The following is a 23,725-nucleotide window of genomic DNA, read 5'->3' on the forward strand; positions in this document are numbered from 1 at the left end:
GACCTTCAGTATTTGTTTTTCAAAAGGATTTAACTCTTGTTTATGCAAATACTCCAGGGACAGATAATACTTTGAGGTTTTTACCTAATGGTTAATCTTTTTTGAGGGGGGTGGGGGAAACAGGGCCTTGCTCTGTTGCCCAGGCTGGAGTGCAGTGGCATGATCAGAGTTCACTGCATTCTCAACCTCCCAGGCTCAAGGATCCTCCCACCTCAGTTCCCTTAGTACCTGGGACTACAGGCACACGCTGCCATGCCTGGTTAACTTTTTTCATTTTTGGCAGAGATGGGAGGGTCTCTCTCTATGCTGCCCAGGCTGGTCTCCAACTCCTGGGCTCAAGCAATCTTCTCACTTCAGCCTCCCAATGAACTGGAATTACAGGTGTGAGCCACCGCGCCCGGCCTTCTAATGGTTAACCTAACACAACTGTTTGTACACAGAAAGCCCTACGGAATAAATACTACTGAGTAAACAAATTCGTAAAAGTGCCTACCTGCACTTTGGTGGCTATGTCATATAATAATGATCCCGTGGGGATGGCTTAGGTGAGACGAAGATGCTTCAGAGTCCTGAGAGACAGGGTCTGAGGAAGAAGTAGGAAGGTCCAGCAATTAGAAAAAAGGTGAAGATGGAGCAAGCCAAGGGTCTGGAATTTTATCTTACTCTTCAAAAATTTTTCCTAATAATGATAGCAAAATTCTCTATTGCAATAAAACTCTTGCAGATATTGCGGATACCTAGGGAACTGAAGGAGTTTCAAATGTAGAACTGCCAAGCATGAGGGAACCCCCCCTAGCACAGAGGGAGCAGGAAGTGGCATGAAGAGGCAGTGACAAACCAAAAGCAGAAGCAACGGGGGTGTCAGTTCTGCTAACTGCTGCCAAGGAGAAAAGTCCTCAAGGACTAGTGGATATAATCTGGGACAGATCGCAAAGACGATGTCAGGGGCTTTCGCGGGTTAAATGACATGTTCTCCTGATTATCAACTTAAAATAAGGATGAGGATAATGATAATAATAATAGTAATACTTAATTTATTGGGTTGTGTGGATTCAAATATCCATCCTAATTTCTATCATCATTGGTTTCCAGTTTAGATACTGGAAAGTCACTTTACTTCGAAAAGTGTCCCTTTCGCAGGAACTCCTTTTGCTGAAATTTGTCTTAGAGTCAATTTACTGCAGGCAAAACCTCTCCATCCTCAGTCCTCGAGAGGACAGCCAGCAGGCTGGATCTGGGGATCAGGACCAGGCAGAGCACTAAAGATGCCCACCTTCAAACAGAGGGCTAACACTTGGATATTGTTTTCATGTTATTTGATAATGATTCAAAGGACCCATGTTTGAGTAAATAAATGGGGGAGGAGAGATACATCTCTCGTGCAGAAATCTAAATAATTTCTGTAAACACGTCACCTGTAAGAATGTGCAAATGACTCCCATTCCTAGTGTGGACTGTCATAATGACTTCCTTCCAAAGGGTACAGTGTAGAAAGGGGGAGAGGAGAATAACTTTACCGCAGAGAAACGTGACAAACATCACCTCAGCCAGATGACCGAGGTCGACATCAATCATAAGTCATAAATCATGTCAACAATATGTACACTTGATGTGATGTGATGAAAATGTCATTTTGCATCTGTGATCTTCTTCCCCCAAATCCATAACCCCAGTCTAATTATGAAAAAAAAATCAAACAAATCCCAATAGGGGGCCTTTCTACAAAATACCTGACCAATACCTCTCAAAATTCTCAAGATCATCCAAAAAAAAAAGTAAAGTCTGAGAAACTGTCACAGCCAAGAGGAGCCAAGGAGACATGAGGTCTAAATGCAACGTAGCACCCTGGAACAGAAAAACTAAGAAAATTTGAATAATGCATAAACTTTAATATTAATGTATCAATATTGGTTTATTAAATGTAACAACTGTACCATATTAATGTAAGATGTTAATCATAGGGCAAACTACATGGGTATATGGGAACTCTATTTTATCTGTATTTTTTTTGTAAATCTAAAACTGGCTTGAAAATAAAGTTTGTGTTTTTAAAAGTTTAATAAGAAAAACAAAATTAATTTTAAAACAATAGTAGAAGAGATGTCCCAGTGCCTAATACAATTAATCGACAAATTAATTATAGAGAGAATGATTGTTCTGAAAGTTCAGTAGAGAGAGAGAGATCACTTCAGGCTAAAGTTGCCACGGAATGCTTTATGGAGACAGCAGGATAAGAAAAGTCTCACTCTGTAGCACAGGCTGGAGTGCAATGGTGCGATCTCGGCTCACTGGTACCTCCGCCTCCCGGGTCCCGGTTCAAGCAATTCTCCTGCCTCAGCCTCCTGAGTAGCTGGGACTACAGGCACGTGCCACCATGCCCAGCTAATTTTTGTACTTTTAGTAGAGACGGAGTTTTAACATGTTGGCCAGACTGATCTTGAACTCCTGACCTCGTGATCCACCCGCCTCGGCCTCCCAGAGTGCTGGGATTACAGGCATGAGCCACCCCGCCTGGTCAGAAATGTCTCTTAATGATTGATCAAATGTTTACAAATAAAAATTGCACCAACTATACCTTACGAGTGTTTGCCATATCCGGATTAACTAACTGATGAATTGTTCTGTAAGTCCAAAAGTAAATTTAAACACTGCCAACACTAGTTAGCTATCTGTAAGTACTGGTTTTAGTCCATCAATTTTGAGACCAGCCTTTGAATACAAAAGGAACTTGTTCATGCCCTTTCTAAAAAAAAAAAAGAAATAAAAAAATTTAAATAAAAAAAATGGGAAACAAAACAAGTAACAAAAAGAACATATGAAACTCTTTGACCAGTCTCTACGTAGATAATTTAATAGGCAATATCTACTTCTTCAAAAAGCAATTAATACTAAAACTATTTCAGGATAATTAAAAGAGATAAAATATGAAGCCCCTTGAGAATTTGAGTATTTTTGCATATTCAGTGACCAGAATAATACTGAGCTCTCCTGGTTGAACGCTAACCTTTTTGACTCTTTTCTCAATCTTTTTTACTGCATGTTCCTCTATTTACTCATGAGGATCCAAAACAGATGTGGAAGAGATAAAGAGAACTAAAAGAAACTATCCTGTGCAACACTCTAGAAATGCATCTGAAAATAGAGGAAATTGATACCTTCCTAGTAAAATATAACTTAGCAAAACTGAGCCAAGAAAAGGAAGAAAATCTAAACAGATCAATGCCCACAGAAGAGAATAGAAAGGCAATTTAAATCTAACAGTTGAAAAAGCACCAGGCTCTGGTGGTTTTTTATCTGTATTCTGTTACCCTTTACCGCAGTGCTACTCAGGTAGCTAGTTACAGAACTGTTTGCTACCAGCCTGCAAAAAGTTAAGGAGCTTGCACTGGAACAGAAATCAGTATATTGCTTCCTTCATCAATGAAGTCTTTGCTAAAAAAAAACAAAAACAAACAAACAAACAAACTCAGCTAAATAGTACGTTTGAACTAAACAGTATGTTTGATTTATACTTTAGTGCCTGCAGAACACATTTTGAGTAGCATTGCTTTATGAATAGATAATTTCTGTTATGTAAACTCTTTCAGGCTATAGGAAAAAAACACTAAAAATCCTAAAGCATTGTATGAAGGCATCTCAATCTAAAAATCTAATTAAGATACTAACAGAAAAAAAGGAAAGAAAAGAAGAGAAAAGGAAGGAAAATAAATACTCTAGATATTGGAGATCTCACAGAGAACAAGGCAGAGTGTTGGCTCAAGGAGATTATGGTTTAGTGGAGGGAGACTGGGCGCAGCATAAAAACAAAATGCTGACTAGTACTGCTGAGAAGATAAAATAGGGAAATATGGTGGTGAGTTACTGGAGTGGGAAAAATCCACTTTAGCTGCTGTAACAGAGATCATCATTTTTTGAAAATATAAAAATGTAAATAGTTAATACATGCACTTTGTACAAAATTCAAAAGCTATAAAAGTCAGGAGAGGCTGCCAATTTGGGGGAATAGGTGGAAATTCCAAATAGTTCAAAACGACTGAGACCCTTGACAGAAGGAAGAGCTGGGGGTATGTGTTATGACACTTCTGCCCAGCAGCCTTCCAGGTGTGCAGTCCCTAAGAGCTTGCAGCCAGGACCTAGTGATATCGCATTCAGAAACAATTTAACTTGCAGGAAACAGTTCGTTGCCAGTTGTTAATTTATTGCTAGATGTTACTGTTTTTTAAAAAATGTTTGGGGGAATTGTTCTTCCTCAAAGTGAGGGATGAACATGTGTATAGGGTATAGAACTATAGCTTTTCTGGGCTCATCACTGAAAAGGGAGCACTGGGAGAAAGAGAAGAGGACCCATAGGCATTGCACACCTACTGTGTACCTGCATTTTGCTTGTGTTACTTCCCTTCATGCATATTTGGAAGCCTCTCTTCTGAACAGAGCCCCTTATCCCACTGAAGATCCAAACCAAAGCCGCCTTTCACAGGAACCACAGCAAGAGGCAGCCAGTCAACTGCTTCTGGGGGAGAGAGAGAGGGAAGGGGCAAAAGAGGGGCAACAGCATGGGCTCTCCAGCCTCAGTTCTCCCATGTTGCCACTCACTACATTGCCTCCTTGTTGAACCACCTAAAATTCCCCTTCATACCATTTAATTTCCCCCTCCAACAAAGACTCTCTCCTTGACCCAACCTGACTCATGCTCCTCTGAGCCCTCTTCTCCACTAAGACTCCACTAAGACCTTGGCACCTGTCCTGTCTTTGGCCTCTCTAGCCCAGTGTGAACAAGAATGTTGCTACGTCAGTTTAGGGAGAATTCCCTCCATTTTGTCGTCTGATCACCACTGATACCTGAGCAAGTTCCTCATCCTCCACCTTTGATGTCTAAGTCCTTGGCTTTCCTTCAGTGAGAATCCTGTTAGTTCAGTTTAGCAAGAGTCTCTCTACCCTTGATGTCTCCTCCTAGTAATTTTTCACCCACCAACCCCCTCACTCTGCTCCTTGTCTATAAATACCCATTTATCCATGCTGTGTTCAGAGTTGAGCCTGATCTTTCTCTCCCATTGCAATAGTCTTAAAGTCTTCCTTACAACATTTCAACAAGTGGCAGAATGACTTTTTGGTAGTACCCCTACACCTTTGTACACCAGAAGCCCCTAAAATGAGCCTTTGTCATTGTCCTACCTTCAGGCCAGCAAACTGATCAAACTTGATCTTCTCTGCAAATTTGCCATCTTCCTTTCCCCTTACTGTTAGTCCATAGCATAGCATTTACCTCTCAGATTGTCTATGACAGCCTTTAGCACAACATTCCATTATCCATCTTTTTTTTTTCCTTTTTCTCTCTTTTTTTTTGAGACGGAGTCTCACTCTTGTTGCCCAGGCTGGAGTGCAATGGCATGATAGCGGCTCACTGCAACCTCCGCCTCCTGGGTTCAAGCAATTATCCTGCCTCAGCCTCCTAAATAGCTGAGATTACAGGCACACTCCACCATGCCCGGCTAATTTTTGTACTTTTAGTAGAGATGGGGTTTCATCATGTTGACCAGGCTGGTCTTGAACACTAACCTCAGGTGATCCGACGGCCTCAGCCTCCCAAAGTGCTGGGATTACGGGCGTGAGCCACCGTGCCCGTCCACTTTTTTTTTTTTTTTTTTTGAGATAGCATCTCACTGTGTTGCCCAGGCTGGAGTTCAGTGGCACGATCATGGCTCATTGCAGCTTCGACCTTCCTGGAGTCAGGTGATCCTCTTGCTTCAGCCTCCCAAGTAGCTGGGATTACAGGCATGTACCCCCATACTTGGCTAGTTTTTGTATTTTTTTTGTAGAGATGGGGCTTCGCCATGTTGTCCATGCTGGTGTCAAACTGCTGGGCTCAATGATCCACCAGAGAGCCCCTAGACTGGGGCTTAGCCTTGGAGAATTCTTGACTCCACCCAGGAAAAAATTCAAAGGTGAGCGGGTGGTGTTAGACAGCACTCTTTTATTGAACGGTACTGCTCCTTGCAGAGCAGGGCTAACTCATAGGCAGTGCACCCAGACTCAGCAACATATGGGCACTTGGAAACTGTATTTATACTCACTTATATCCACTTTTAAATACGCACAAATTAAGGGAAGGTTAGTGCAAAATGAGATGGGTTGTTTAGAACTTTCTTGAAAAGGGATGGTAACTTCTGGGTCATTGCCATGGCATTTATAAACTGTCATGCCCCTAGTGGGAGTGTCTCACACTAATAAGCAAGGAGGGCAGGTAGGGAGCACTTTTGTTGCCATCTGCTGGTTTTGGCCAGTTTCTTCACATTATCCTGTCTGAACTAGATCCTATTTTCGTCAGCAGAGTTGTGACCAGAAAACAAGTCCTAGCAGTCTCCTACCTCACCTCACTTCCCCCTTAGAAATTAGATACACTTCCTAATCTTTTTTTTTTTTTTTTGAGATGGAGTTTTGCTCTTGTTGCCCAGGCTGGAGTGCAGTGGTACAATCTCGGCTCACTGCAACCTCTGCCTCCTGGGTTCAAGCAATTCCCCTGCCTCAGCCTCCCAAGTAGCTGGGATTACAGGCAAACACCACTACGCCCGGCTAATTTTTGTACTTTTAGTAGAGATAGGGTTTTGCCATCTTGACCAGGCTGGTCTTGAACTCCTGACCTCAGTCCACCTGCCTCAGCCTCCCAAAGTGCTGGGGTTACAGGCGTGAGCCGCCGCATCTGGCCAAAGCCTCCTAATCTTAAGGGGGCTGCAGAGGGGTGAAGGTCCATCTTCTGTAACTACTTCTTGCTGATTTTATGGGCATAGGCCCTGCCTAGTGTTGGCAGTGTAAAAATCTCTGGATACCTGACCTAAGGGGACCAATGGCAGGATGTTTTTCTTTTCCAGGTCAGAAGACCGGATGAGTTGGAAGCCTTGTGCTGGCATCATCTATATGTGGAATCTAGGAGATACAAACTTTATGAGGGAGGCTAAACAAGATAATTACAATTAGGAGGAAGAGAAAAATTAATGCTCCTATCCCCACCCACAGCATCCTGTTATTTATCTATGTGCTTGCAAAACAACAGCCTTAAGTTTCTAGGTTTATAAATGTAGGTGGTGGTGTGCTCCTTTTATGCCTGTGGGGACTCATAAGACACACGCTTAATCCTGGACAGGTGTGCCCAGCTAGTGACTCTCTGAAGCTTAACATCTGTGACAGTACTTACCAATACCTGATGGGGCCCTTCCATTTTGGTTTAACTGATGCTCAGGGGGTCTTTCTTTTTAAGTTTTTAGTAATACTAAGTCTTCTGATTGAACCGAGGAGCTTTTTTTTTCTCTGTGGGAAAGGCGAATACTTTATTTTCATAATTTTGAAAGACCTTTTGAACCTGGCCTAAATTCCAAGGGAAAGGCATAGTGAGGCATCTGGCTACCTGTTTCCTGTCATGGCCTGAGTTCCTTTTTCCATTTTTTTGGCGGGGGCAGGGATTCTCTTTGGCCAACAGACTTAGAGTCCAGTGACTTGTAACCAATTAAACATTCTAGGCCAGATAGAAGTGGAGGTGGGTACGTACTCATTAGCCCTTAAAACCCTTTTAAGCAATATGAGTCAAAAACTAGCCGGGAGTGGTGACTAACGCCTGTAATCCCAACACTTTGGGAGGCTGAGGCAGGCAGATCATGAGGTCAGGAGATTGAGACCATCCTGGCCAACATGCTGAAACCCTGTCTCTACTAAAAATACAAAAAATAGCCTGGCGTGGTGGCAGGCGCCTGTAAATCCCAGCTATTCAGGAGGCTAAGGCAGGAGAATTGCCTGAACCAGGGAGTCAGAGGTTGCAGTGAGCCAAGATCGCGCCACTGCACTCCAGCCTGGTGACAGAGCGAGACTCTGTCTCAAAAAAAAAAAAAAAAAGAAAAAGAAAAAGAGTAAAAAAACTAAAAGCCAAAAATAAGGTTATTTGTCAAGGAAAACCACGAGCATGGAATTAAGCTGTATTCAGGAAAAACACTGGTCACGCAGACCTCCAAGACAAAACACTTTAGCATCAGGCCACAGCAACTGTCAGACTGGAGGAGAAAAAGTCACAGGGGCTGATGAAAAAGCTGAAGGAGAGAGTTACACAAAGTTGAGAAGTTTTCAAAAGAAATAGATAACAGAATTGAAAACCAAAATTTCTGGTAATTTAGCAAATGAATACCTAAAGAAAACCCAGTTTCAACACATAGGCCATTTTTTTTTCTTTTTTCTTTTTCTTTTTTTTGAGACAGAGTCTCACTCTTGTCACCTAGGCTAAAGTGCAGTGACACGATCTCGGCTCACTGCAACCTCCGCCTTCCTGGTTCAAGTGATTCTCCTCCTCAGCCTCCCAAGTAGCTGGGATTACAGGCGCACACCACCACGCCTGACTAATTTTTGTATTTTTAGTAGATACGGGGTTTCACCCATGTTGACCAGGCTGGTCTGGAACTCCTGACCTTAGGTGATCTGCCCACCTTGACCTCTCAAAGTGCTGGGATTACAGGCGTCAGCCACCATACCTGGCACATACACCATTTTCTAGAAAGTCCACCACAAACAATTCCCCCATCAATCATAGCCAGCTTAGTCAAACACTAAACTCCCCTCACAAATTCCCCTTCATGAGCCCATCATGACCCACATAGACCATCCATGACATGTCTGGACACTCTGACCCAACCTATACCACCTCCCTTCCAAACACCAGTGACTTTATTCTAGGACAAGAATCCACCACACAAGATTCCTCGTTATACAAGGTGATTTAAAATATATATATTCCTCCACACACACACAAAAAAAGTCTTCTATCCATAACTCACCTCACATCTCTCTTTTTTATTCACACGTTCCTTAATATTTTGAACCTCCCTTTTAATAATTTCTGAATTGAACAAGTTATTCTTTTTCACAGTAAAGAATATATGTTTTCCCGGCACATTTTATATAAATTTAGAAAGCAAAGAATCCTGAACTATCAGATATTGACATTCTATAGATGAGAACCATTCTATAATTTTATTTATTTATTTATTTATTTATTTATTTATTTATTTATTTATTTATTTTGAGACAGGGTGTCACTGTCACCCAGGCTGGAGTGCAGTGGTACAGTCTCAGCTCACTGCAACCTCTACTTCCTGGGCTCAAGCGATCCTCCCATGTCAGCCTCCCAAGTAGCTGGGACTACAGGTGCATGCCACCATATCCAGTTAATTTTTGTATTTTTTGTAGAGATGGATTTTATCATGTTACCCAGGCTGGTCTCAAACTCCTGAGCTCAAGCAATCCGCCTGCGTTGGCCTCCCAAAGTGCTGGGATGACAGGTGTGAGCCACCGTGCCCAGCCAATTTTAAGATTTTAAGCTACACAAAAAGTTCAACATTTAAAGCCATGTTAAGCATTCTAAAGCCTAGGAAAATCAGTATTTTATCTAGGCAAAAAGCTGAAAGTTAAATTTTAGAAGACACAATATTCCCTTCCAACTAACAAGTTTAGTCTTATTTGTTTAATTTATGAGTGCTGTTTTATTTATAAGCCAATGGTTTTGTTTTGTTTTGTTTTTGTTTTTGAGACGGAGTTTCACTCTTGTTGCCCAGACTGGAGTGCAATGGGATGATCTCTGCTTACTGGAACCTCCGCCTCCCAGGTTCAAGTGATTCTCCGGCCTCAGCCTTCGGAGTAGCTGGGATTACAGGTGGGTGCCACCACACCCAGCTAATTTCTGTGTTTTTAGTAGAGGTGAGGTTTCACCATGTTGGCCAGGCTGGTCTCGAACTCCCGATCTCAGGTAATCCACCCGCCTCAGCCTCCCAAAATGCTGGGATTACAGGCGTGAGCCACTGCGCCCTGCCTATAAGTCAATTTGATAGCATGCTCGGCGCAACACACATCACACAAATCAAGCGACCTGTGCAAGACAGCTGGATCTGTTATTTATAAAATTGGGACCTGTCTACTTGGCCAAATATTGTTTGCTCCAATAGGTATGGAAGACAGGAAGAGGCAGGGAAGGGGATCTTGTAGTATCAAATAAAGAAGGGAAGGGGCAAAATCCATTGCTAAAGGGGAGACCTCAGAGTCCCTGAGCTGCCAGAGAGGTCACCCAGCAGCAGAGACACGGAAGAAAAATGTTTGGGTGGCTGCTTGTCTGCCACTGTGGGAAACTGTCCATTGGATCAAGGGTCCGGGACTTGATCCAAAGGTTCTTTTCGGGACCATCATCTTTCCTGGCAGATGGTGGAGCTGAGTGGACAGACGAGCAGCCATAGCACAGGGATTCAAAGCTCTGGCTTACCTGAGCAAGGCAGGTTGTTGGGGCTAGTGGAAGAAGGTTAGTTCTAACATCGACAGGGAGCTTTTTCGTCTCACGAGGGATGATTAAGACATTCTTATTGCTGATTACCCTTTTGCTTATAGTAGGCACACTGATTCTGTCCTAGCGGCTGACAAGTTGGGGCTCTTGTCTAGGTATCCCGGACACCAGTGTTGAGACACTTTCTGAGGATGGGTGGCCCTGAGGTCGAAGGGCGCTTACAGCATCACCAATAATTGTTCTTTTTGATTATTTCTTTTGGTCTTTTCCATTTTTGCCCCATCTCTATTGTTATAAACTTTAAAGGCCGTGTTTAAGGCTTGGTTCATAGGGGATTGGGGTCTCACTGCTGGTTTGTGTAGCTTCCTCCTAATGTCAGAGCAAATTGAGTAATAAAATGCCTCCCCAGGAGAGCTCGCCCTTCCAGGCAGTCTGAGTCTGTATTAGCATATTTTCTGAGTTCCTCAACCAAACTACCCAGAAAAAGAGTGAGATTTTCATCTTTACCCTGAATTACGTCTCTAACCTTCTCATAATTGAGAGGCTTAGCCACACACTTTGCTCTGCTTTTTCTCTATGGCATAGCAAGTGGGCAACAATGCCTGCAAGTCATACCAAGCTAAAGAACATGGTCAATTTAACAAACTCTTCTATAAACTTTAATGTATTCCCTGAAAATTGGCAGAATTTTTCCTTGCATAGAGCCAAATCAGACACAGAAAATGGCACGTGTATTCTAAGTGTCCTCCCATCTCCATCAACTACCTCCCACAATGGACACAGCTTTGACTTTGGGGCTGATGTGGAGCCCCATTTCCGGGGGTACTGGGTGGGCTACTTTCTCCGACAGCAGAGGGTTTAGGCTGGGGCTAGTTGGATAACGGGGAGGAGTGCCTGATGACCTTGGGTGGAATCCTGTGTTAGAGAACTGGCAGGAACCCCTCTAAATTGGGAGACTAGGAAGACTCTGGGGAGGGAGTAGGCCTTCTAAGAGAAGCAGCTAGAAGGGGATCCCTTAGGCGTGGCTTCCTGGTGCCTTGAAATAACACTGAGTCAGTAAAGGGCCGTAAAAGCCTGTAGATAAGAGACCTCGCCCCATATTCCTTCTTTTTAATGTTAATTATAAAATAGCATTATAATGTACAGAACCATGTTTAGGCTAAATCTCTTGGTCTTCTCATTTGTATTGGACCCAAGTGCCTCAGCCTCCTGAGTAACTGGGACTACAGGCACCCGCCACCATGCCCGGCTAATTTTTTGTATTTTTAATAGAGATGGGGTTTCACCATGTTTGCCAGGATGGTCTCAATCTCCTGACCTCGTCATCCGCCCGCCTCGGCCTCCCAAAGTGCTGGGATTACAGGCGTGAATCACCGCGCCTGGCCGAGTTTCTTTTTCTTTAAGCCAGAATTGAATTTGCTCCAACAGCCTAAAAGGCATCCTAATGATGAGTCCTTAGGTATACTTAGCATTGTCTCCATGTCTAACAATGATTTCTACTGGACACAGAAGTTCTTCTGAGTCTAGTGAGAGGCAAAGCAACAGGGCCCTTTCTATTTTCCTTTCCAATTTCCACTTCCTGCAGAGAAGGTGTAAGTATGGGTAGCAAGGTGTGGCCGGGCGCGGTGGCTCAAGCCTGTAATCCCAGCACTCTGGGAGGCCGAGGCGGGCGGATCACGAGGTCAGGAGATCGAGACCATCCTGGCTAACACGGTGAAACCCCGTCTCTACTAAAAAAAATACAAAAAACTAGCCGGGCGAGGTGGCGGGCACCTGTAGTCCCAGCTATTCGTGAGGCTGAGGCAGGAGAATGGCGTAAACCCGGGAGGCGGAGCTTGCAGTGAGCTGAGATCCGGCCACTGCACTCCAGCCCGGGCTACAGAGCGAGACTCCGTCTCAAAAAAAAAAAAAAAAAAAAAGTATGGGTAGCAAGGTGTTACGAAAGTGGCTTATAAAGTGAATGAAATGTAACAAAAGAAGTATTTTTATTAAGCAAGTTATAGTGGGAAAAGTGTAAATAAAGTGGCAACAACAAAAGGAAAGGTTGTTATGGGAAATTATAACTTTAGGGTAGAAAATGAGAAACGGCAAGACCAAGAGTCCCCTTAGGTGGTCTTCTACCCCACAATCCTAGAGGGAATGCCAATGCCAAAAACCCCAGAGTACCTGGGGTGGCCGACAATACCAAATGCTGAAAACCCAGAGTAACCGAGTAGTGGCCAATGAGAGTCTCCACACCCAATGCTGAAAATCCCAGAGCATCCAGGGCGCGGCCAAAGACCAAGTTGGGGTCACAGAACAACATGACTCTGGCATCCCAGGGTCAATAAAACAGAGTACCTCTCATAACCAAGTGTTCAGCCTTAAACAATTGCCCAAATAGAGTTAGCAGGGAGCCAAAGCAAAAACTGCAAAGAAAACATATATTTCAAGGTGGAAAATAAAATAAAATGACTGACAGAAAAATAAAATCATGTTAGAGGAGAAACGACCTAGAAAAGGGGCAATAGGGATGTAATCAGGTATGCTGTGGGGGACTTTGAATTGACTGTCTAAACCAAAGGCCTTATTTTCCTGGCTCACCTGATATTTGGGGGGTGAGTCAAAAGGGATACTTACCTGTCCACAGGAGTCAAAATAGGGCCAACCGGTCTCTGATGTACGATGCAGGTGAAGGTTTACTCCCCAGGTTTCCCAGGCTTGGGCAGGCTCGGTTGCTGCGAGGGAATTGGCATGTGATCCTGCAGCCTCCCAGCCAGAGCTTTGAATCCCTGCGCTATGGCTGCTCGTCTATCCACTCAGCTCCACCATCTGCCAGGAAAGATGATGGTCCTGCAAAGAACCTTTGGTTAGTGTTCCAGCTCTCTGCAGCTTTGATCCTTACAGGGCTGACTGACTGCCACATCACCACCTCTCTCTGATTGCTGCCTCTCACCATCTCGCTGGTCACCGTCTTGCCATCCTGCTGTCTCACCATTTCTCCAGCTCTCAAGTATTTCTTATCATTTGGCCTCTTTACTAATTGCCACTGTCTTGCCATCTTGCCGCTGATGACTGCCATTTCTGCTGTCTCAATGCCACAGTGGTCACTTCCTCCCACTCATTATCTTCATCCCTTTGTGGCCACCTGATGATGCAGGACAGGTGAGCCCCAAGACTGGGGCTTAGCCCAGGAGGGTTCTTGGCTTTGCCCAGGAAAGAATTCAAGGGCAAGCTAGTGGTGTTAGATAGCAACCTTTTCCTGAACAGTACTACTTCTTGTGGAGCAGGGCTAACTCACAGGCAGTGTGCCTAGAATCAGCAAGGTATGGGCTCTAAGCAACTGTATTTATACTCACTTACACTCACTTTCAATTATTTGGAAAATTAAGGGAAGGGTTAATGCAAATTGAGGGATGGGTTATTTAGAGCTTTCTAGGAAAGAGGCAGTGACTTCTGGGGCATTGCCAGAGAAAAGGGTGGTAACTTCTGGGTCATTGGCATGGCATTTGTGAACTGTCACGGCTCTGGTGGGAGTGTCTTATGCTAATGAGCAATGAGGGCAGCTAGGGATTGCTTTTGTCACCATCTGCTGGTTTTGGCCAGGCTCTTCACTTTATCTCGGCTGGAGTAGATTCTGTTTTGGTCAGCGGGATTATAACCAGAAAACAAGTTCTGCTGGTTTTCTATCTCACTATCACATGATAGGTACCCAAAAAATGCGTGCTGAATTGCGTAAATGCTCTCACTTGATCCTAACTTAAGACTAAACTACCCATCAGTGTCCCACATTACCAAAGAGGACATTGGTTCAGAGCATTTATGTAATTTGCCCAAGGTTGTTCCACTAATATGGCAGAGCTGGGATTCAAACCCAGGTCTTTCCCACTCCAAAATGCCACCTCTCTAGAAGTGCTGTTGATAGGGAAGGTCCATGAAAAGAGAGATAAAGTGAAGGGCCTGCCATAAGTGATCGGTGATTTGGCTTTAACTAATGAACATCTTTCCCTTTTTCTCTTTATTTCTTTTCTTCCATTCTAAGCTCTCTTTATTGGAAGTCATTGATATGGTTTAAACAATTCTAGACTGGACAACCAGAAGTCTTAACAACTAGAGGGAGGTTGCATCCCAGAATAAAATTTTATTAGAACTAAATCCTAAATTCAGGCTGACCTGAAGCCATGTGGCAGCCTCCAGACATTTCCCTGAGAATAAACCAAGTTCTTCTCTTTTCCTCACTCCCCACCAAGATGGCAAAAACAGAGATAAGGTGTCAAAGTCCAAAAGCCTCCTGACTTTGCCCCCACCTTTGCCTGGCTTTGAATATTTGCCCTTTCTCCCCATCCCATCATCCCCTCCATCCCCCATTAGAAAAATACAGTCATTGTTGAGAATGCGCATGAATTTGACACAATCCTTGCAGACAGAGAGGAGACTCCTTGGCTGGCCTCCGGAACCTGAAGTCAACTTCTGGTGCTTTCTAAACAAGCACACTCTCACATCTCCTAATGGTATCATAGCTAGGGTGTAATTCTCTAAGTGTCAGAGAACTTAAGCATTTCACAAGTTCTTTCAAGTGCAGTTGTTTCTGGGTGTCTGTTCAAACTCTCTTTATCCTCATCCCCTCTGGCTTTCAAGCCTCCCCTAAGAGATAAATATACTCCTATAAAAGCATACCCTTCTTCACTTTCCATCTACAATAACTCCTTGGAAAGCCGAGATCGATCAATCAATCAATCAGACAGTATTGATTCTCTACTGAAGTGCTTTCTTCAGTTTTTTTTTAAATAAATATTTTGAATAGATGATTCGTGCACATTACTAAAATGTCAAAAGTACAACCAAAAGGTATATGGTGAAATGTGAGTCTCCCTTCTAGCTCTATACCAATCTGTTATAGATTCAAACATGTTCTGTGCATATTCAAGCTCTTTTTCCCTTTTACACAAATGATAACATAATAAATACTGTTTTCTACCTAATCTATCTAGGAGATGGGTCCACATCCATTCAGGTAGATCTAAAGATTTCGGTGACTACAGAACATGGTTATTTTGTGATGTACTAGTTGGGTTTGAAGTCAGGGACTCATCAAACCACAACTTAGAAATATCCCTTGATATTATAAAAAATAAAACTTGAGGGGTCAAAATGCTTGATAAGAAACCATACAATCAAACAACTGTTTTGATTACTAGAGTGCAAAAGACACCTGTAGAGAAAGGATGTGCTCTTCTTGTATTATACATAAAACTTCATTAGGCAAAGGTAAGTGTCCCTCAACCCCCTACCTCCTTGGTTTTGGGAACCCGATAGTTTTGGGGCCCTTATAACCAAGGGAAAGAGTGTAGGCTATTCATGTGAGGGAATTAGACACGTTCCACTAAAGAAGAGATTTGTCTCAATCTTCACGTGTATCAAGGTGATAACTGTTTTCAGTTATAGTCATGCACCACATAAAGACATTTCAGTCAGTGATGCACCACATATAGGAGAGTGGTCTCATGAAACTATTATTATTATTATTATTATTATTATTATTATTATTTTGAGATGGAGTCTCACTCTGTTGCCCAGGCTGGAGTGCACTGGTGCGATCTTGGCTCACTGCAAGCTCCACCTCCCGGGTGCATGCCATTCCCCTGCCTCAGCCTCCTGAGCAGCTGGAACTACAGGTGCCCACCACCATGCCTGGCTAATTTTCTGTATTTTTAGTAGAGACAGGATTTCACGGTGTTAGCCAGTATGGTCTCGATCTCCTGACCTTATGATCCACCCGCCTCGGCCTCCCAAAGTGCTGGAATTACAGGCATGAGCCACCATGCCCGGCCATGAAATTATAATACTGAATTTTTACTGTACCTTCTCTTTCTTTCGTTTTTAATTTTTAATTTTTAAATTTTTTTGGAATTTTGCTCTTGTTGCCCAGGCTGGAGTGCAGTGGTGCAATCTCAGCTCACTGCAACCTCTGCCTCCTGGGTTCAAGTGATTCTCCTGCCTCAGCCTCCCAAGTAGCTGGGACTACAGGCACACGCCACCACACCTGGCTAATTTTTGTATTTTTAGTAGAGACAGGGTTTCACCATGTTAGCCAGTATGGTCTCGTTCTCCTGATCTCGTGATTCACCTGCCTCGGCCTCCCAAAGTGCTGGGATTACAGGCATGAGCCACTGTGCCCAGCCACCTTTTCTGTATTTAGATATGTTTAGATACATGTATACTTATGATTGTGTTACAATTGCCTACAATATTCAGTACAGTAATATGCTGTACAGGTTTGTGACCTAGGAGGGATAGGCTATAGCATTAGCCTAGGCATGTAGCAGGCTGCACAGCTAGGTTTGTGTGAGAACATGACGGTGTTCACATAATGATGAAATCTCCTAATGATGCATATCTCAGAACACATCTCTGTCATTAGGTGACACATGACTATATTATGAGTTTCCTTTAGCTATCAATCTTTTGTTCCCTTGTGGGAAGTCTGGGACAGTGAAGTGTTGGGGAAAAAGTAGGATCAAATGAAATGTGAGGGATGTGAGGGAGAGGGTTCCTAGGTAGGGAGCTGGCCAGCTCTGTGACTGTGGTTTCTAAATCCAATTTGTCACTAAAGGGAACCAGGGCGTCCTTGGATAATCACTGATTCCAGAGTTGAGGCAAGATATGGACATTTGGGGCCTTGCTTGGTGGCTCACGCCCATAATCAAAACACTTTGGGAGGCTGAGGTAGGTGGATTGCTTGAGCCCTAGAGTTTGAGACCGGCCTGGGAAATTTGGCAAAACCCAGTCCCTACAAAAAAAGAACTGCATTGGGAGGCTGAGGCGGGTGGATCACGAGGTCAGGAGAACGAGACCATCCTGGCTAACATGGTGAAATCCTGTCTCTACTAAAAATACAAAAAAATTAGCCGGGTGTGGTGGCGGGTGCCTGTAGTCCCAGCTACTCGGGAGGCTGAGGCAGGAGAATGGCATGAACCTGGGAGGCAGAGCTTGCAGTGAGCCAAGACGCACCACTGAACTCCAGCCTGGGCGACAGAGCAAGACTCCATTAAAAAAAAAAAAAAAAAAAAAACTGCAAAAATTAGCTGGGCATAGTGGTAAGTGCCTATAGTCTCAGCTACTTGGGAGGGTGAGGCAGCGGGAGGATCACTTCTACCCAGGAGGCGGATGTTGCAGTGAGCTGAGATTGAGCCACTGCACTGCAGCCTGGATGACAGAGGGAGACTCTCTCTCTCAAAAAAAAAAAAAAAAAAAGAAAAAAAGAAAAAGAAAAGAAAATAAGTAGACATTTTGACATACTAGAAAGTAAGGAAGATTTCAGAGATGACTCAGTTGTGTCCTCAATGCTTAGGTTAGGAACCAATAGAAAGAAACTCACTGTTCAAAGATGGAATAATTCAAGCATCTGTACTGGATTGAAATACATCAAATACGTTAAAATCCATGAGTTTATAATTATACCAGAGAAAAAAAATCCTCATAGGTCACCTTTACAGGTTGCTAGGAAACCAACTCATTACTCTGAAAACTGGTTTAAAAAGGGAAAGAATCGAGCATTTGTCTTTTGTATATGAACTGTATTTCAGGGTAACTAAATTGTTGTTGAGGGAGAGGTCTTCTTTGAGAAGCATTTCAGCTAATAGATGAAGGAAGAATGATAGAATTAGAATACCATAATTTTGCAATCATAGAAATAATGTATCCAAGCACTGGTCATCAATGGCTGTTAAAACTATTAGGGGAAATGCTGATGGGGAACTCTCTAATGGATGGACTAAGATGGCAATACCCGAACCCACTAATTAATCTTAACATTACAAAAATGGGAGAGAAGCAGACATGTGCCCCTAATGAGATGCAAAAACTCACACCACCACCTATGAAATAACTTGGTCGAAATATCAAGCCGGAATTGATCAAGGCTATAGATCTAACAGACACTTGTCAGGAAATACAGGGCTTAGGGAAACAGGTTGAATGACACCACAGGGATGCAATCAGCAAAATTCAGGATGTGGGAAACTCAACAGGACAAATGGTCCAGTTTCTCCAACAAATAAATTAGAAGAAAAAAAAAAAAAAAAGAAAAGAAGGCAGGGTAGCTTGTAAATGAAAAGAGAGCCAATAGACATATTAGCCAACTGCAGGTGTGGATCATGCTTGGATACTAATTTAAACAAATTGTGGAAAAAAATTAGAAAATTGGAGACAATTGAACTCTGAATATTTGTCAATATTAAGGAAGTTTCTTAGGTGTGATAAGGACGTCATGGTTATGTTTTAAAAAACAATTTTTTTTGGAGCTACATACTAAAATATGTATGAATAAAATGATATGAAGTCTGGGATGCATCTCAAAATAATCCAGAGAAGTGGTAGAAAACAAGGGAGGGAACAAGGGTTAGAGAGAAATAGATGAAATGGAATTTCCGCACGTTGATAATTGTTGAAGTCTAATGATGGCCCATTACATTATTTTCACTATTTTGTATATCTTTGAAATGTTCTATAATATAAAGTTTTTTAAAAGTGGGTATGAGGGTGGCCAGGCGTGGTGGCTCACGCCTGTAATCCCAGAACTTTGGGAGGCTGAGGCGGGCGGATCACTTGAGCTCAGGAGTTTGAGATTAGCCTGGGCAACATGATGTAACCCCATCTCTACCAAAAATACAAAAAAAAAAAAAAAAAAAAAAAAAATTAGCTGGTGCGGTGGCAGGCGCCTGTAATCCCAGCTATTTGGGAGGCTGAGGCAAGAGAATTTCTTCAACCCAGGAGGTGGAGGTTGCAGTGAGCCAAGACTGCACCACTGCACTCCAGCCTGGGCGACAGAGCAAGACTCCATCAAGAAAGAAGGAAGGAAGGAAGGAAGGAAGGAAGGAAGGAAGGAAGGAAGGAAGGAAGGAAGGAAGGAAGGAAGGAAAGAGAGAGAGAGAGAGAGAGAAAGAGAGAAAGAGAGAAAGAGAGGGAGGAAGGGAGGAAAGGAGATAAGGAGGAAGGGAGGAAGGGAGGGAGGGAAAGAGAGAGAAGGAAGGAAGGAAGAAAGAAAGAAAGAGAAAGAAAGAGAAAGAAGGAAAGAAAGAGAAACAGAAAGAGAAAGAAAGAAGGAAAGGTTTTCTATGACAAATGGGAATAATAATCCCTATTTTCTAACTGCAGGGCCAACAGACAGGTCACCCTTTAGTACTATTTTTCCTTTAGTAGCCAATAATTTAAGGCAGACCATCAGGAACTAGTTCAGGGGAGATATGCTTCTTTTCAAAAACAAAAGGGCCCTCAAACCAAGGCTTGTCCTAGAATCTGATTAGCTGAGGTGTGGGTGGACTTTTCAGGTATCTCAGCAATGAGCGGGGCAAGCACTTGACTGGGTGATGAGGTCATGAGAGAGGCATAGCGGGCTCCCATGTCACCCTTCCTCTCTCTCTCTCTCAATTCTTCCTGCCTCTTTTGTGCTGCTTTGCCACTCCCAGGAGCAGGGCTACTTTGTACGGTTGTGCAGGCAGTGCACTGTACAACTCCAGGGAACTATAGAATCTGTGTGAATGGAGCCTCCTGGACTTGTGCAGCATGACTGCCTCCAGCAGAAGCCTAGTCTTCTGCGGTCTCTAAGTTTGGACTTCTTAGTCCTAGACACAGCTACTTCCTCAGGACCCAGGCTTTAGTCTCTGCTAAGGTCAATGGATAATAATGGCTTAGATCATATTAGAATTTTTTTTTTTTTGAGATGGAGTCTTGCTCTGTCACCCAGGCTGGAGTGCAGTGGCGCGATCTTGGCTCACTGCAACCTCCGCCTCCTGGGTTCAAGCAATTCTCCTGCCTTAGCCTCCCGAGTAGCTGGGAATACAGGCACTCCTGCTAAGGTCAATGGATAATAATGGCTTAGATCATATTAGAATTTTTTTTTTTTGAGATGGAGTCTTGCTCTGTCACATTAACCGGGCATGGTTAATGTTTTGTATTTTTAGTAGAGACGGGGTTTCAGCATGTTGGCCAGGCTGGTCTCGAACTCCTGACCTCGTGATCTGCCTGCCTCAGCCTCCCAAAGTGCTGGGATTACAGGCGTGAGCCACTTTGCCCAGCCTAGATCATATTAGAATTTTTAAGTTGGTATTTGTCTAATATTTTTACTAATATCTTTCTCATAATGGTAAAATGCATTAGTCAGGATAAGCTGACAAACAAGGTCCAGATCTCAGTCGTTTAACATAAGTAACACAAAGGAAGGATGATCTTTTGCTTGTGTCACAATCCAGTGTGGAGTGCAGGAGAAAGAGGATCTGGCCCCTTGGCCATCTGAGGCCTCTGTCAATACCTCAGAGAAGTCCTTCAGTGAGTCTGCTGAAAGTGGGGAAAGGGCATGAAAGCCATCCCCATCTGCATGGCCTCTGACTGGAGGTGACACACATCACCTTCACTCACAGTCCATCAGCAAGGACGAGGAGATAAGGAGAATGTCAAGGAAGGCAGTACTGGTGTTTAAGCTTAAGAACAACCAGCTAGTCTCAGCCACACCATGGGTAGTAAATGCCTTATTCTATCTAGTTAAGTGAACGTATGTCCACCCCAGAGTGCTGATGCTAACATAGAAATCTTGGCCTCCCAGAGAGGTGAGGGAGAGGGAGCTATATGGCCGGACGCCTTCCTGGTCCTTCTGTAACTCTGAGCAGGTAGACTCCTTACTTCACCAACCGGGTGGTAACTGCTTTCAGAGCAGGAATATTTGGATGGGGAAATATTCAGCTATGTCTCCTTCATGTAAAGGGCTGGAGGCCCAGGGGTTTTTTAATGAAGGGAGGGAGTCCATGGATTTGCTTCAAGCATTTGGTGATTCCCTGGAGACCATATGTAAAATTTTGTGTTCATGTGCAATTTTCTAGGAAGAGGGTCCCTAATTAGGCACATAGAAGACATTCAATAAATATTCCTTCTAAAAACTCACAAAAGGGTCTGTGTTAGTCAGTGTTGTCCAGAGAAACAGAACTAATAGAATGTGTCTATAAAGATATTTATTTTAAAGAATTGGCTCACGACTGTGGAGGTTGGCAAGTCCCAAACCTGCAGGGTGGGCTGGCAGGCTGGAGACCAGGAGGAGCCAAGGCTTAAGGTCTGAAGGCTGTCAGGCCAGAGAATCCCCTCTTGCTCAAGGGAATCAGTCTTTTGTTCTTTTCACACCCTCAGTGGATTCAATGAGACCCATCCATATTAGGGAGGGCCGTCTGCTGTACTCAGAGTCCACTGATTAAAATGTTAGTCTCGCCCAAAAACACCCTCACAGAAATGTCCAGAATAATGTTTGACCATATACGTCTGGGCACTGTCACTTAGCCAAACTGAGATGTAAAATTAACCATCACAGAGTCCTTGACCCAAACAAAAGGCAAAGGTTAGGAACTACTGTTTTAGGGAGTTTCCGCCATTCTCCCTACTTCTCATCAGCTAGTCTCTATGCCTGGCCCAGCTTACTTACGCCGGTGGCATGTAACCACTCCCTTCTAGCAACTTTCCATCTATTCCACACTGAGAAAATTGGAGCAGGAATACTCAATTGAACGTTTATAAATGTTAAAGAAAGCATTACTTTTCTCCAGGATATTTTTGTTTGTTTGTTTAAGTTTTGACAGAATCTCTAGAAACGTTGCTTAATCAAAACATTTTAATCTTCCTTTTCTGTATGTGTCAGTGATGGTATAATTGGCTAAGGTGTATATCTTTCAGTTTATATTTTACATCCCTGCTTCTAGTCATTTGTGTTGAAGAAATCCTCCAGCAGAATGAAGTTCCTTGAAATCACAGATTATACCTTAATCCTTTGCAATTCTCTACAGCGTTAAAAATGCTACTGGCACAGGCACAAACACTCATTAACTTGTGGTGTTGTCACATTCTGTTTTATTTTACTCCACTAACATTAAACCACCAGCTAGCCCTGGTATTAAAAATAACCCACATTTATCTTTCGGGTTGTCACTTAACTTGGACATCTCTACCTTGATTTCACAGAAGGAGCTGCACATACAGAAGACAGAGGCAAGGCTGGGGCAAGAATCATCTTACTTTCTGGTTATTTCTTTGCATAGGTAAAGTCCAGGGATTTAATGCTGATATTCTCTTCCATCCTCCTTTAGCCTAACTTAATCCTCATCTGAAAAAGTCCAGTGAGGTGGGTTTGCAAGAAAAACTCTTTCTGCTCATTCTTCTGCAGGGCCGCTACTGGTGCTGTAATGTGGTATGGCTGAGACTTCCCTTCCTTGCCCTGGGAAAGAAAGGATGTTCTGTTTCGTGAAGTATTAAGGGACCTGGATAGGTCAGTGCTGCTCTATTAATATAAAATGAGATTATTCACCAGCTGTTGTTTCCTTGCTTTCAGCAGAGCCATTGAAACGTTTGCAAAATAGCAGAGGGTTCCAGATGGGAGGAGCCATTGTTCAAAGTCCAGACCACCCAGCGGGCATGTCAGGTAATGGGCTTCACATCTGACCCCTGCAGAAATTTGATAACACATTAAGGGTGTCATATGATTGGTCTATGCCATTGGGGAAAATACCCTCCTTTTCCTTCCTGCTGACTTCTTTTTCCCCATTATCTTCCCTCTCCTCTTGTAGGACCACAAATCCTCCTAAAAATCTATTCAAAAGAAGTTACTAGATTAAGTTAAAGTTAAACTCAGTTAAAAAGATAGTAAATGTTGTTTTGCTGTCAAATTTGTCTTTTGCAGCTCACAACATGACCTGCTTATGTGTTTGATTTTCAGACCTGTAAGACGTTATCCCCAACAGAAGAAACAATGGCAGAGAAAGGTAACTATGTAGAGCAGCAAGCCCCTCAGATTTAATGTGCATGCAAATCAACTGGGGTTCCTGTTCAAATGTTTCAGTAGGTCTGGAAGGGGCCCAATAATCTGCATTTCTAGCAAGCAACCAGGGGATGAGGAACTCTTTGAGTGGCAAGAATGTGGATTGGATGTTGTTTAACTGCTTCTATTTTGTAGCACATCTCTCAATTTGACTAAGCTATAGAAAATACAGGGTGACAAACTTTTCTCCTTAAAACTGAATTCCTTAATGCTTTGTTACAGAAATATATGAGGATAGAGCATTGTTCATTATCCCTTTTTTTAAAAAAGGTTCTTTCTACTGATGATCATTCAACCTTCATTACCATTTTTGTTGCTTTTCCGCTGTGAGCACAGGACACCTATTCTCTATCTGGATCCAGTATACTAAGCTATAACCATCTCTCCCAGGAAATCATGTGTTTGCTGGGAGTGAATTTTCCAGAAGGCACCTTGGCCTCATGACACGGAAGGTCTGATTCCAATTCTGCCAGTGAAGAACTGAGAGACCCTGGACAAGTTGTCTCGCCTTTCTGATCAATTGCTATACCTAAAATAGGTACACTGTGTGGGGGGAAGCAATTAAAATTTTTGAAAATTTTTTAATTTTTTGG

General features: G+C 43.1%; 2 long non-coding RNA genes across 3 annotated transcripts in view; one reads left to right on the top strand and one right to left on the bottom strand.

Moving 5' to 3' along the window:
- Nucleotides 1-23,725, top strand: part of LOC105490722 (uncharacterized) — a 49,920-nt gene that overhangs the window by 15,711 nt on the left and 10,484 nt on the right. Inside the window, exons 2-4 of the long non-coding RNA XR_011614792.1 lie at nt 22,647-22,736; nt 23,031-23,076; nt 23,523-23,670. This is a non-coding gene — a long non-coding RNA (uncharacterized lncRNA). The remainder of the gene's footprint in view (nt 1-22,646; nt 22,737-23,030; nt 23,077-23,522; nt 23,671-23,725) is intronic.
- LOC105490721 (uncharacterized) overlaps nt 1-23,725 on the bottom strand; it is a 46,480-nt gene that overhangs the window by 4,162 nt on the left and 18,593 nt on the right. Inside the window, exons 4-5 of one of the 2 annotated variants that reach the window (XR_011614794.1) lie at nt 12,923-13,135; nt 494-583 (exon numbers count right to left, since the gene is read on the bottom strand). This is a non-coding gene — a long non-coding RNA (uncharacterized lncRNA). Of the gene's footprint in view, nt 1-493; nt 584-12,922; nt 13,147-23,725 lie in introns of both variants that reach the window. The other variant, XR_011614793.1, reaches the window with a different exon arrangement.

This window comes from Macaca nemestrina, chromosome 16, assembly GCF_043159975.1.
Source record: "Macaca nemestrina isolate mMacNem1 chromosome 16, mMacNem.hap1, whole genome shotgun sequence".
In the NCBI taxonomy this organism is placed as follows: domain Eukaryota; kingdom Metazoa; phylum Chordata; class Mammalia; order Primates; family Cercopithecidae; genus Macaca; species Macaca nemestrina.